Raw genomic sequence first — 15,977 nt, 5'->3', positions numbered from 1 at the left:
GGAAAATAAGAACTACACTTCACCAGGCCTCATATGGCCATGTCCTCAAGGGGCTTCCAAGAAATACATTGACCCCTGGGGAAGGGGGGGACAAACACAGGGCAGTCAGAATATGACAGTCATGGGACCAGCCCTCCGGAACAGGACCAATGCTCTCTACAGGTGCCAGGAGCAGAAGAATGATGATGTCATCATCCGGCTCCACAACATACACCGCGTCGGCCGACACTCCACCCCTCCCACAACAGGCGTCCGGCAGTGTGAAGGGACCACACAGGCGCCAGGAGCAGGATGATGATGTCATCATCCAACTCCGCGCCGGCCGACCCTCCACCCCTCCCACAACAGGTGTCTGGTAGTGTGAGGAGACCACACGGGTGCCAGGAGCAGAAGAATGATGATGTCATCAAGCAGCTCCGCGCTGTACACTGCATTGGCCAACCCTCCACCCCCTCCCACAACAGGCAGTGCGGCAAGGGAGTAACGCACTCCATGCACATTCTTTATATGGTGGGGGCCTCTGAGTTCCCTCACCGCAGGGGCCGGTTTGCAATTGTGACACCTGACGGTACACCTATGCTTTTCCTAAAGGCACACAATCTGCTGGTCAGTACGATTAAGGGCGCCCACCCACTGGCGATTTTTTCCCCTGCGAAATTCGCAGCATTTTTTTCTCTGCAGTGGTCTATGGGACTTGTAATGTTAAAATCGCGATCGCGCAAAATCGCGATTTTGCGCGATCGCGATTTTAACATTACAAGTCCCATAGACCACTGCAGAGAAAAAAATGCTGCGAATTTCGCAGGGGAAAAAAAAAAAAAAAAAAAAAAAAAAAATCGCCAGTGGGTGGGCGCCCTAAGGGTTAATACATTTGTGGCATTTATGCGCATCGTTTACTTAGACTAGTGACGTCCCCGTGCTCTCGTGGAAGGTTGTACATACACTGGAACTATAAGATTTGGGCTCTCCCATTCCCCGACCATAGATGCAAAAACTTCAGCCGAGACACCCAATGAGTATTCCGGAAATTTCTCCCCCCACCCCCGAAACAAATACCAATCATCATCTTCCGCCAGGAGCTTTCATGTCCACAGCCCCCAGGGCTTTAATCCTCAGAGTGAGCATGTTTTTACGGCCCTAGGGATCAAAAACACTATAGGGCGGTCAATAAGGGGTTAAGGAGCAAACAGACTTTGTCACTAAGGCCTCTCTATTTTAGTTTGTTTCAGCCCTTTTTAACGCCCCTCATCACCCATTGTAATGATGGAGTGCGTTACACAACGCTGTTGAGCACGTTTGAAAATGGCGTTCGAAAACGCTTTAAAATGCAGCATTTTACCAGACGCCTGTGTGAAAGCAGCCTTAGGGCTCATGTCCACGGGCGTATACGTAACACACTGTGGGTCTCCTGCGGTGTTTTACAAATTGCAACCAATACTCTCTGCCGGCAGATAGACGGCAGAGGCCGCGTATGTGGTAAGTATAGCACTGTGCATGCCCACTAATTTCACATCACGGACATGCGCAGTTTGATTTTTTTTTTTTAATTCCCGCTCTGTTCAGAGCAGGAGAGTGTATCAAAACACTGCCCTCTTGCAATGTGGAATTTCTGCGGTTTTGTTTTTACCACTTCTTTTCCCGCCCGTTATTTGTGCGCTCGGGAAAAGATAATACCTGCCCTATCATGTAGTAACAGTACCTGCAGGGAAGATCGTGCGGCGCCTGTCATCCCGTAGCAATTTCCAAACTTCCGCGCACTGGCACGGAGTGTAAACTGCTGGTGAAGGGGACAGGATTCCATTTGTTCTGGGGCAGTTGCACCTATGAAAGTCACAGAAAATAGAAATGATTGATTTCAATGGGTTTGTTCACAGGCGCGTATTTTCCATGTGCATTTCGATCGCACAAAAAAATACGCAGCATACTATATTTTCTCGTACATTCTCATAGGGAAAGAACGCATATTATACTAATTGTCTATTTCACTAGCTGAGATAATCGTTGCGTGTTATTTCTTTGTCTGTGCAAATATGCGTAAGCTCATCGGAATCCAGCCTAAATGTAAACATATATCTTTATAAGGCCATTTTCACATCGTTTTTCCTCTTACTACGGTTCCATGCGTTTTTGGCGCTGCACTCCCATGTGTATCCAACATGTCGGGGCTTCCTCTATATCAGTGATGGCGAACCTTTTAGAGACTGGGTACCCAAACTGCAACACAAAACCCACTTATTTATCGCAAAGCGCCAACGTGTCAGGGGCGGGGCTGATCAGGACGTATGATTTTACCCCCGTCGTTCTAAAAAGGACAGGGCCTCTTTAACCCTCTGCAATCCAATTTTGGATTTGGGTTGCCTAGGGGCTTTTCTTTTTCTGCCTTATACTATGGCGCCTTCTGCTGGCTAAAGTTAGGGCTCCTTCCCACGGAGGGATTTATGCTGCGTAAATCTGCTGCGTTGCCCGCAGCTATTAGGTTCTATTGAACCTAATAGCTCAATGCTCACGGTGCGGAATTCCACGATGGAATTCCGCACCGTGAAATCACCTGACCTCACCCGCGGTATGCTTTATTTGCCGCGGGTGTACGCGCGGCCGGCCTCCATTCTAGTCAATGGAAGCAGTGCGTCACGCTATCTTCCGCTGTAGCACAGCGGAAGATAGAGTAAAAACCACTTCCCCGCCCACCGCCAGCCACGTCATATGACCCAGTAGATTTTGGTAGGCCGCTGTCTCCCCCTTGTGTGCTGCATTAAAAATGCACTCTGCTAAAAATAAAAAGGGTCCAGTTCTGTGGCTTCTCGGAGGAGATAGGGGATCCCCCACCTCCCGTCTCCGAGCTGCAGCGGAGACTGACTAACATGGCTGCCAAGTCCGGTATTTATACTTCTAAATTGATGACATCACAATGCAGTGACATCAGCCTGCCAGACACCTGGCTCATTTGCATACAGTGTGTATGTATGTATGTATGTATGTATGTATGTATGAATGAGTATGACTGAATGAATCTATCTATTTATTAATTATGTAGATTATAGATATAGATTATATCTGAATTATAGATTTTGTGCATATAGATTAAAGATAGATTTTAGATGATATATATATATATATATTTATATATCTACATACATACACAAACACATAAAGCTGTATTATGTATATATGTAGATTCTATAATGTATGTTGATTATATAATAGATCTATTGATTGATAGATAGATAATCCATAGATCTATTATATAATTAATATAGATGATAAAATCTACACAGATATAAATAATCTAAAATCTATCATCTGGATATAATGTATGTCTATAATCTACTCACTCTATCTATCTATCTATCTATCTATCGCTATACAAATAGCAAGATTTATTTCTCTATATAATCTATAGTTATGGATGGATGGATGGATGAATTTATTTATGTATGGCGGGAAAAAAAAAAGGCCTGCTGTACATTTTAACTTCTTCAGATGACCATGCTGATCTATTCTTATTCTTACTAGGGTCTACTAATGCCAGCCCAGGGGAAGCCAATAAAGCCCTATGGGCTCGAAGCCAATTTTCCTTTTTTTGGGAAAAAGTTTCCGTCCGTCCCCACTCCAAATGCGTCCACCAAAAGAGATCTCTCAAAACGACCGACGGACGCACCTTCAGACGCAAACTAGTGCTTGCTTCTAGTGTCATCGTCTGCTTAACCATCCTGCGTAGGGAGGTGACGAGTCCTGCAGGCTCTGCAAGCCTAGGATGCGTGAGCACGGTGCAAGAGGAAGGACTGAGGAGGATGTGAGGGGGAGGGGGGAGGGCGCAGTTGAGAAAGCGTTGGGTGGGGCTATGCAAAGGTCCTCCAGCTCCCTCAGAGCATTGTGGGTGCGCCGGGAGTGCTGCCTGAGCGTGTTGCATCTGATACGTCCCCTATTTGGGGATCATTTATTAAAGGGAGCATAGGTGCAGCACGTTTCTGTAAAACCAATAGAGGGCGCTGCAATGTTACTGTAGAAGCCAATGGACAGCATGGGAGGTAGCTATACATAGATTTTAAAGACGACGACTGCCAAGGCTAAAGCCCGTGTATATTCCATAGACTATAGCTATCTCCAGGATAGCTGCATGCGCAGTCGTGTGCCGGGTTCGCACGTGCGCAGTCGCGCCATTGTCTCGCACGGCTGCTTTCATTCCGCGCTTCCTGACAAGGCAATGTACGCATACGTCACTAGTGAAGGAAGCGGAAGGTAGCGCAATGTACACTTTTTGACCGGATGGAGGAAAATCGGGTTGCTGGAGGTCACGTGACCGAAGTGACAAGCGGCTCCAGGAGAAGATTTGGGATAAGAAGAAGAGGTAAGCAGGCTCCCTGGGAAGCAATAGGTAAGTATACAGTATATTTTTTTGTTTTTAATGACAGAACCCCTTTAAGGCTCTATTATGACACTTTTCGAACCGTGGTATGGTTACATGCGGGGAGTGTGAAGACGGTATGGTTACATAAGGGGGGTGTGGTGACAATACGGTTACACTAGGAAAGTGGGCTTACACGAGGGGAGCGTGGAGGCGGGGCGGCTACAGAAGGGGAGTGTGATGGAACCCCTAACAATAATCTGTGCTGTGTCATTTCCATAAATGTCATGGAAGGTAATGAAAATGAAGTGAACAGTTTAGCATACAGTAATTCCCCTTTCACATGGGCCAAAATTCTCACTATTCTCACTTACCCAAAGGAAGCAGCTGGTGACAAAACATGAAACGTGGGCAAGGAGGCTCTGGTATCCTGTTGTACCACTTCTAGCTTGGATACAAGAGGTTATACAGATGGGAATGGAGGCTCTAGTACCCTGTTGTACGCCTTGTAGCTTGGATAAAAGATAAGATAAGGACAGGCAAGGGGACTCTAGTACTGCGTTGTACCACTTCTAGCTTCTAGTATAGAAGATGGGGAACAGGCGGCTATGGAGGCTCTATTCTAGAGAATCAATACAGTAAGCAGTGGAGTAGGTCAGTAAATCAATGGCTGAAATAACAGTTGAATTGTGTTACCACGTTACTACTGACAGTCCTCACCTCTTTAGTAACAGGTGGCATGGCTGAAGCCTCATCACAGTATTTCAGTGCCAGAGCTTTCTGTCCTCGGTCTTTGTAGCACTGGGATGAAAGATAAAAAACACCAAAAAAAGCAAAAACCAGTAAAGCAATAGAATCTTACAGTAACTTTGGGGCATTACAGCAGCACACAATGTCCCTGCAGGTTGGATTACAGATGAGTGCTGCTGTATGGTGCCTTCATACCTCTAGGGCAGGATACCTACCTGATATGTATTGTCATGGGGCGCACCAAGATCTTGTCTCAGGCTTTGCTTGCAGTCCTACCATATCGCACTAAATGCAGAAGTGCAGTCAATGCAGCTTTTTACCTAAAATAGTAAAAATTGGTCAAAGCCTCATGCAGTGTATTACCTGACCCTGGAATAACATCAATGGCAATTATAAGAATAATGCTGATAATAATACAAATTCTGTATGTCTGTTTTCAGCCTTACAAAACCATAACTATAGAAGTTTAAATTTATACGTAAAGCTAGATATTTTTAGAAATATCTATATTGATATATAACTATCTATTTTTATAGCTAGATATATATCTATGCAGTAAGATACATTAGATCGATGGTGACACACGCACCCGAAACAAGGACCACAGGTTGTAAGCAGCCATTTTTCCGTCAGTCTCCACTGGAGTCTCTCCCAGGCCCAAACTGAACCTACCTACCTGAATTGTAAGTACCTACCTTCTTGTTCTCTATGAAAGAACTGAGCGTACCTTTTAAAAAAATGGCGGCGGCAGCAGCAACCAATCAGATTTTGTATAGTTTATGTATAGCTACCTGCCATGCTGTCCATTGGTTTCTACAGTAACATTGCAGCGCCCTCTGTTGGTTTTACAGAAACGTGTTGCACCACCTATTGGATTTACCCAAACTTACAGCACCATAGAGATTAGCGGGTCACCTCCCAGTTCTCCATCTTTTTGCCCTATTTTTCTCTAGGGTGGTTTCAAACCAGCGGGTAAAATCGCGCCATTTTTAACCGATGCGTTGGTAATTGAAAAAAAAAAAAAAGCAGATTTCGCAGCCAATGATTCCCGACGGTTCCCTTCCCTTCAGCAAGGTTTTCACTGATGTGATGCTGAGAGAGAAAATCGCAGCCTGCTGTGTCCTTCTGCGCAGTGCGTTTTTTAAAATCTCCCATGTAATCCTATGGAGGCTGCGTTTTATCGCATCACAAGGCGACAAATATGCGCTGCAATGTTAACATTGGAAAGTCCTACCGACTTGCGCGTTAAACAAAAACATGTGGTTTTTAATGTGCGCGGCAGCGATGCGATTTAATCCTCTAAAAAAAAAAAAAGCATCGCTGGTGATGGTCACGGCCGTATATTGGGACAAAACTAAGCCTAAGCTTTCTGTGGTTTCGTTTTCACCAGCAGTATTCTCTCCCGTTAATACTTGACCGAGAAAATATGGGACCTCCCCTATGAATACTATGTGCGTGAAAGATCAGGCGGCCGCCATATTCCCACCATTTATTTTGTTTCTTACAGTTGCTCCTACAGCGGTGTGTGTGTGTTTGTATATGTATGTATGTATGTATGTGTATATATTTTACACACATACACACATCGCAATGCATTGTTCTTACAAGGCGCACTGCACTGGCAGACACACTCGCATATTTGTCATGCGAGATATTGGTTTGAGTTTCTCGGGCTGATATAGTGCTCACTTGTGTAAAATCAGCCACAGAGAATGAATTTAACATCACCAAAGACATAAAGCTATACATTGCCCTCTATTGTCAGCATGCTGTTATCCTGACCCCCAAGTGTCAATGCATAATGCATCCCAAGTGGCAGCTTGCCCACCCATATCACGTCTTGTATCCAAGCTAGAGGCGATACAACAGGGTCTGTTTCACATTTTGTATCCAAGCTAGAGGTAGTACAACTTTAACTTTTTTCCTTCTGCTTTGCTCAGATTCATTCAAATACTGTGGGTCAAAATACGCAGCACAGCCCTAGAGGAATTCGTTAAGGGGTCTAGTTTTTTAAACAGGGTCATTTGTGGGGGTTCTCCAAAGTGCTCAAGGGCTCCACAAGTGAGCAATGGGACCTAAAACACTTTCATGCAAAATAACTGTTCACAAAGCCACCGGCTGCTCCTTTCGGTTTGGGCCCCATTGTGCATACGGACACAAGATTAGGGCCACAATGGGTATATCTCTGAACACAGGACATACGGGGGGTCTCCATTTTGGGGGTGCCAATCCTCATCTTCATGTGCAATATAGAAAAAAATCCCATCATTAAAATTAAAATGACATATTTGCAAAAATATGAAATTTAATTTCTTCCCCTCCAAATTGCATTAATTCTTGACAAAACCTGTGGGGTAAAAATCCTCCTGACCCCCTCAGTGAATACATTAAGGGGTGTAGTTTATAAAATGGGGTCATTTGTGGGGGGATCTATTATTTGGACACCCATGAGTCTTTGCAATCTTGGCTTGGTGCAGGAAAAGAAAGTGTTCCTCAAAATGTTAAAAATCAATGTAAAATTTGTACGTCTCCTAAATTGTTAAAAAAAAAACTGAAGTTTTTCTAATGTGCGTCCAGAATAAAGTAAACAGATGGAAATATATATCTTATCAAAGATTTGTACAGTATGTTTGCACATGTTTGAGATATTGTGGCTGAAAATAAATTACATTTTTATAAATTTTTTCTCAATTTTGACGCTTTTAATAAATATACACTAATTTTATCAGACTATTTTCACCACCTAAATGAAGTACAACATGTGGCAAAAAAACAATATCAGAATCACTTGGATATGCAGAGCCTTTAGGCCTCATGTCCACGGGGAAAAGAAGAATTAAAATCCGCAGCGGATCACCCGCACGCGGATCCGCACCCCATAGGGATGCATTGACCACCCGCGGGTAGATAAATACCCGCGGATGGTCAATAAAAGTGAATTAAGAAAAATGTGGAGCATGAAAAAAAAATGGTCTCCCGCAGGCTTCTATTGAAGCCTATGGAAGCCGTCCAGATCCGCGGGAGACCTAAAATAAGAATAACTTACCCGTAGCGGACCGGGCAGATCTTCTCTTCTTTGCGGCCAGATCTTCTTTCTTCGGCGCGCGGCACGCCTATAACAGTTTGTCTCCTCACCAACCATATGCATCAGTGTTATGGTGGATGGTCTATATTGCATCTATTACTCCTAGTTCTAGTTGGTTGTCATCCCTTTGATGACTGTCAGGATCCAACAACCCCCCCCCTCCCACCCATCAGGATCCACCAGCCCCCCCACCCATCAGAATCCAACAGCGCCCCACCCATCAGGATCCAACAGCGCCCCACCCATCAGGATCCAGCGGCCCCACACCCATCAGGATCCAGCGGCCCCACACCCTTCAGGATCCAGCGGCCCCACACCCATCAGGATCCAGCGGCCCCACACCCATCAGGATCCAGCGGCCCCACACCCATCAGGATCCAGCGGCCCCACACCCATCAGGATCCAGCAGCCCCACACCCATCCTTCCCCTCTGAAGGTAATATAGCGCTCACTAGCTCCACAAGACTAGATTGGAGCGGCTCCTCTCTTCAGTAGCTCCACTCTAGCCACTTCACTGATCTGCTGGCTAGTATGTATTGGCTGGTGGTAGGATCTCCCAGCAGCCAATACACTCCAGACGCACCATCCAATCAGTGAGCGGGGGCGGGGCTAGTGAGCGGCAGCTCTGGGGAGGACGCAGCAGTTCTGAACTCACGATATTTTTGTATCTTAGTGAAATGAATATGGCCGCCACCACAACTTGCCTCCAGCTTTCCTGGTCTTCTGCACAACATCATTACATGTCTACACCACTTTGTTTTCAGGAGCCGAGGCAAGTGGTGTGATGACTACCGAGCGAGGCTCTGTTCGTGTCAGCGGTAGGGGGCTCCATGATGGTCATCAGGTTACCAACAGTTCTGTCACCCAGCTTTCCTAGTCCCTGAATGGCCAGTCAGCCTCCTTTTGTCATATCACTGTAGGGCAGTGACTCCCACCTCCAGTCCTCGGGACCCCACAGGTCATGTTTTCAGGACTTCCTCAGTGTTGTACAGGTGATGTAATTATCATCGGTACCTCAGACATTGCCACAGGTGTTCTTACTATACGAGATCCTGTACATGACCTGTTGGGGGCGCTGAGGGGCGGAGGTGGGGAGCACTGCTCTAGAGGGTTCTAGGAAAGCTGGGAGATCCATTGTGTTGGCATTAGGTTAGCTGAACCCCCAGCGATCCGCTGTAATCCAAGGAAGATCTGGCAGTAAGGCTAATGTCACACAGTGAGTGCGATACCAGGCCGTGAATTGCGGCCCGTTTTCGCGCTCGCTAACGTACGATTTTTCTGTGGATGTGAGTCATTTTTGTAATAAAACTGCCTCCCCTCCCTCCCGCTGCGGCTGTCCGCACCTAGCACGCGGTGCGATGCTGCCGCCAGCCCCATTAAAACAATGGGTGATGCAAGGCCCCGCCCAAAGATAGAACGAGCCGCGGTTCATATACGTGCAATATTTGCTCTGCCGCGTGAAAAAGGCCGAAGTGTTCAATTCCCCTGCAACGCCCCCGCAGGAGAAATTAAGTATTACGCCGTCCTTCTGCCATATGATGAACAGACATGTTGGCTGCACCATATGGTAAACTGGAGTCGGGTAATAGTGAAACGCTCAAACGTGGGAATACAACCGTTTATGTTCCATCTGAATATTGGCGCATTTACGGTTGGCGTTCGGAGGCAGAACACGTCTTAAGCAGGATTTTCACACAATGAACACAGAAACAGCAAACCTGCTGTGAAGTCGAGGAGCGTCCGACACGTTCGCAGCAATACGTACAAATCTGCCGCAGGACACCGACAGCGGAGATTATTAGCACCACGTGGTCCAGCAAGCTACGAACATGGCCTAAATGTTAGGAGGCTCGTATATATTAGGGAGTCCCCTAATACTCAGGCCGCGTTTACATGAGCGACAAAGTCACACTGCGACAAATCACGTGTTTGTTCGGCCCATGCTTTCCAATGGGGCAATTCACATGTTTTGGAGGGTGCGACATCCCGATATGCCCGCGACTCGTGAGGTTTCGTGGCCCATGTTACCCTATGGAGCCTTCCTCTCTGTTGCATCGCATGAAAGCGTGATTTTTGTGCGGTGCGATGCAACTTTGACAGGAGGAAATCCTATCATCACAGCCATAACCTAAGGCCTATATATATATACACACACACACACATCACCTAGGAGCGCTGCCCGGCGCTGCTGCAGCTTCCTCCCAGTATATATATATTATATATATATATACACACACTGGGAGCTGTCCAAATCTGCAGCTATGGTTGTGGTTTACACGGAGAGACGACAAGGAGCCGTTCATGTTTAGCCCATGTAAAGGACGCCATCAGCCAACAAATGAGCATTTCCTCGTCAGTCCGCTCATCGCTGCCATGTTCACACGAGGTAATGAGCGGGCACCAGTCAGTGGCCACGAACCTTCGGCCACTGCAGATATTGGCGCGGACTTCCCTTTTAAGGGAACCCGTGGCCAGCTGTTAGCCCAGTAAACCAATCCCACGGGTACAATGGTGTCATTTCTGTAAGAAGTCCCCGCGCCGCACGCAAATGGCGCAGAGCGGTGCAGTTGGGGCCGCCCCTCCAGCCTCCTGTGCAATGACAGCCATGCATGAAGACTTGGCCTGCGCTGTGCAGCTGCTTCTGTTGTGCACATAAACCTCTCCACTTATGACCCCACCAGTCCCAGCGAAGACTAGAGAGCCCCCCCCCCCCCAATTACCCACAATGCCCCAGCGGAGACTATGGCCCCGCCCATTACCCACAATGCCCTGGTTAAAGCAGCTGTAAACACTAATGCCCACTAGAGATAGGATGGCCTCACCTGCTGGATGTGCAGCTCTGCCTGCAGGAACTGAAGCCCGGCCACCGCACCCACCCCAGAAGACATGGAGTTCAGAACTGCTGCGTCCTCCCCAGAGCTGCCGCTCACTAGCCCTGCTCCCCGCTCACTGATTGGATGGTGCGTCTGGAGTGTAGTGGCTGCTGGGAGATCCTACCACTAGCCAATACATTCTATCCAGCAGATCAGTGAAGTGGCTAGAGTGGAGCTACTGAAGAGAGGAGCATTTTAGCATTCCCTAAAATAACGTAAACTGCGTTTTATGTCCGACGGCGGGGGTAATTACAGAGGCTGGTTGGGATGGGCACATGGGGCAAGAAAACCAGGTTTCCCCCCTCCTCTAATGCTTTTTGGGGTATTTCTTGACCTCAGCGACGGGTATGGGTTGTAAAAAGTGGCGCTCTGTGAAGCTGGCCATTCAGGAACTAGGAAAGCTGGGTGACAGAACATGTTGGTAACCTGATGACCATCATGGAGCTCCCTACCACTGACACAAACAGAGCCTCGCTCGGTAGTCGTCACCCCACTTGCCTCGGCTCCTGAAAACAAAGTGGTGTAGACATGCAATGATGTTGTGCAGAAGACTAGGAAAGCTGGAGGCAAGTTGTGGTGGCAGCCATATTCAGTTCACTTAGATACAAAAATATCGAATTAGTCATCTTAGTGACTTGACAGAAGATGATGATTGGGATTTGTTCCCGCCAGGAACTTTTGTTCTAAAAGGAACAATCCCGTGGCCCCTTCAGCAGCACTCTGCGCTCTCACACTAACCTGCTATAGTGTGAGTGCAGAGCGCTGCTGAAGGGGCAGCTTTAAAATCCACCCCACAGGTCAATTTAAACTGTAGATTGTTTTTCCGCATTATATGGATGAGATTTCTTTAAACGTGTGACTACTTCTACATTCACTTCTGTGGAGCTGACGGAGATGGTCAAGCACTGAGCTCCCATGAACGGCGGAGTCGTAGTCATGCAATGAGACTAGTGCTACGCGACCAAGATTGCTGTATAGCCCTGTGACCTCACACTCTCGGGCCGGCTTCACACCACCGGTTTCCTATTGTTCAATCCACAGTCGTCGTCCACACGGAGGATCCGCAGCAAATCACACGCATTGAAAGATACATACTACTGCTACTTCCTTCACTCTCGCGGTCATCCGCATTACAGATTCTGCAGGAACGCAGGGTCGCCGTCTGGGTTAACGGGCAGATTCCGCTGTGGTATCCCGCATTCGGAATGTGAAGCGGTCGTGTGCAACCGGCCTTACTGAAGACAATGGAGTTGCGATACAACTCACAAGTAGCTGCGACCAATATATTGCAAAAATCCAACCTCTAGGAGGTTTAAGCAATTTATAGGTTGTGGGAACTTGCGCGACCCCATTGATATATTTGAGAGTGCAAGTTCACAGGGCTGCACAGCGATCTTTGGTCACATGACCCATGTCATGGCGAAAGACTCCATAGAGCTCCAGCCTTAGGGCTCATGTCCACGACTGTGTTCTCACCGCAGAGACGCAGCGTTTTACGCATACCACCGTGGGCTCTTCGGCCAGATTCACACAGATGTATTTGCACAGCATATTACGCATGAAAAATATACATGCTAAATACACGTCAGTAGAACCCGCTGATTGCAGCGAGTTCCTTCACATAAGTGTATTTTGCATGCGCATTTTGTTAAAAAAAAAAGCAGTCCCCTTTATTTTCTCGTGCATTTCTGCAGGGGCAGAACATGTATTATTCTAATTACACTAATTGCCCATTTCAATAAATGGCGGCATGGTTGCGTGTTTTTTTGCGCTTGCAAATGTGCTTGATTCGTGCTAACAAAAGTACAGTAAGGGCCGCTTCACACAAACATATTTGTTTCAATGGATGCCTTCAGAATTCTCTTTACTCACACATTTCGCATGCGTGCAAAACCTCACCATGCTCTATTTTTGTGCACATTTGCGCACCAAGGGTCCCTGTACAAGTCTATGGGAAGTGTGCACGTAACCGATTCCTATCTCCAAAAAAAGTTATAATAAACAGCGATAAAAAAGTCTTATAAACTCCAAAATGGTACAAATAAAAACTACAGGACATCACGCAAAAACACGAGCCGTCGCACAAGTATCATGCGATACTTCCGCCATGTATCACGTGGACATGAGGCCTAAATCTAAGTGCTTGGTTGTTAGCAGCCGCAGCTGCGCTGCACCTCTTGCTCATCAGTTTTTTTTCCTGCTTTTGGAAACTGCTGTAGGAAAGGGGGTGCACCAGTACTGGAGGTACTGCAATACCAGGTCAATGTGCGGAGTGGACAGAGCAAGCACTTTTTCCAGCTCCCTGTTCTAAAAATCCATTTAATATATGATCCCAAGATAGGGGACGTATCAGATGCAACACGCTCAGCCAGCACTCCGGGCACACCCACAATGCACTGAGGGAGCCGGAAGACCTTTGCATAGCCCCGCCCAACGCCTTCTCAACCGTGGTGAGCCGTCCCCGCGGGAGACCCGCGCCTGAATGGAGCATGTCCGGATTTTTTCCTGCACGCGGGACCCGCGCCTGCAGGGTAAAATGACATCCGCAGGTATTTTACTACCTGCGGGTGTCTAATGCATCCATATCCATTGCATAGCGCCGATCGCAATGCCGGGGGTGGGAGGGTCCGAACAGCCCCGGATGACAGCTCCATGCTGCGGACACCGACAGCATGGAGCTGTCACGTCCAGAGCCCGAGGGGCTTTATTCTCTGCAGGACACATGTTTTTACGTCCTCAGAGAATAAAGCCCACTTCGGGAGGACGTAAAAACACTATGGCCCGGGGCGTGGCTTAGCAAGCAAGGAAAGAGGTCGCACGCTGTTTTGCTCCTCCACAGAATCTCCCTTTTCAGCCCTTTTCTGGGTCAAATCAGTGACCCAAACAGAGGCAGACAAGAGCACAGCACCTGGGGACCCACCAGAACCCACAACCGGCCCGGACAAGGCTCACCTGGTGATCTCCAGCCGCCAAAAAGAAGCCGAAGAGCCGCGGCCCTGCACAGCGGCCCGCGCCCGCGGCCTAACCCGACAAGTACCGCGCTCAGAAACACCCGGCGAGGACCGCTCACGGAGCCCCAAGCAGAGGACTACGGCACAAGGTAACCCCTGCCGACTTGGAGGGGAGGCTCTGTCACCCTCAGTGCCCGCGCTCTCACCGCAGCGCCTTGCAAATACACAGCCGCGGCTCCCTCCCTCTGAATATACCGCCGTGGCCACCAACCTGCAACTCGGCGGCACATACACTCATCAGGGTGATCCCCCGCTGGACTAATCCCCGCGCTGGTGGTTTTCCCCCTCCTGCTCCCCAGAGCCGACAATCAGCACGGGCGGGCACACCGGAAGATCTGCACCTAGTCTCTAGCTCCCTGTGAGGCAGCGGCCATCTCGCCCCCCCCTCCCCCCTGAGTCGAGCAGGCTGCTTGGCATACTAGCCAGACCAGAGCAGAAAAGTAAAAGTAAAAAAGAGAGGATACTGTGATCCTCCCAGCACATCAACACCAGGCAAAGTTTAAAGCAGTACTCACTATTTCTGACGTGCAGCGGGGGAACGGAGGTCCTCTCCCCGGAGCTCTCAGACCGACAGCAGGCTCCATTAAAGTATAGTGCAGTTCAAATATCAATGCACCACAGCACCATCTAGTGGCCAAAACAGAGATAACCAGGACCTGAACCTCTTCTCATCCCTTTCTCAAAGCACTAAACAAAGCCAATCCTTGCCCATTAGAAAGAGCAACGAGGCCCCTAAGGCCTCCTTCCCACGAGCGTGACGGGCTCCGCCGCGTAATATTACGCAGTGAAGCCCGTCACGGCGCCCCCCAGAGACCCCATACTTACCAGCGGAAGATCGCGTGAAGACGCTTCCCCGCCCACCGCCGTTGCGTCATGTGACACGCCCACCGCGTCACATGACGCGGCCGGCCGTGTCACGTGACGCGCCGGGCGCGTCATATGATGCGCCGGCCGCGTCATATGACGCGCGGCGGTAGGCGGGGAAGCGTTTTTTCACGCTATCTTCCGCTGGTTGCAGCGGGAGATAGCGTGAACGGACGGCTTCCATTGACTGCAATGGAAGCCGTCAGCGCGTACACCCGCAGCAAATAGAACATGCTGCGGGTGACAACGGGAGATTTCACGGTGCGTAATTCCGCGGTGGAATTACGCATCGTCTGCATTGTGCTATTAGGTTCAATAGAACCTAATAGCATGGGACAACGCAGCGGATTTGTGCCGCGGATTTACGCGGCGTAAATCCGTTCGTGGGAAGGAGGCCTAAGTGTGTTGAGAATAGGGACCCACAGTTAACTACAAGGAGAATAACTCCCCACCTTACTGCCAAGTGATCTGTGGAGGAATATCTGCATAGCCAGACTGCTATATAGAAACTGTCAGCAACCCACAAAGACAGACCCTGTGCCAAAGGGTACTGACAGAAAAACACTATATAGCCTCCTCAGCATTACAAAATAGCCTGGAAGCAAGTCCCAGCCCCCGCAACACCCAAGGAAGCAATACATCACGCGCCTCGCAGACGCAAATATCAAATTCCCGGTGCGACCCAGCGGACTCCTCAATCCCAAACACTTTCTTCTCAGCAAATACTGATAGTTCTAAAAAAAGAAAGGACTCTTATCAGGCAAAGCCACACTTAACAAATCTTCAAAACTCTACAGGAGCACTACCTAAGGCACTCAAGATGGAATAGCAGGACTCTATGTTCTAACTCCACCCGCCACATGAGGCTCCTCAGCAACACATAACAGGACCACTCAACATCAATGAGCTTCTAAAGGAACGTTTAACAAACAACTACGCCTTCCAACGCCTCCATAAAGAATACGCCACCCGGTAGACCACTATACAACAAATAGCGACCAATCCACAGCGCATATCCAAGAATGAACTATTCAGGATGGTTAAGCGAC

At 48.3% G+C, this 15,977-nt stretch overlaps 1 pseudogene; it reads right to left on the bottom strand.

Annotated features, from left to right (window-relative positions):
• Nucleotides 1–13,275: 13,275 nt before the first annotated feature.
• Nucleotides 13,276–13,394, bottom strand: LOC136622720 (U2 spliceosomal RNA; annotated as a pseudogene).
• Between the last annotated feature and the right edge of the window lie 2,583 nt (nucleotides 13,395–15,977).

This window comes from Eleutherodactylus coqui, chromosome 3, assembly GCF_035609145.1.
Source record: "Eleutherodactylus coqui strain aEleCoq1 chromosome 3, aEleCoq1.hap1, whole genome shotgun sequence".
Lineage (NCBI taxonomy): Eukaryota > Metazoa > Chordata > Amphibia > Anura > Eleutherodactylidae > Eleutherodactylus > Eleutherodactylus coqui.
Note: the sequence above shows the minus strand (reverse complement) of the source record. Positions and strands in the feature narration are given on the sequence as shown.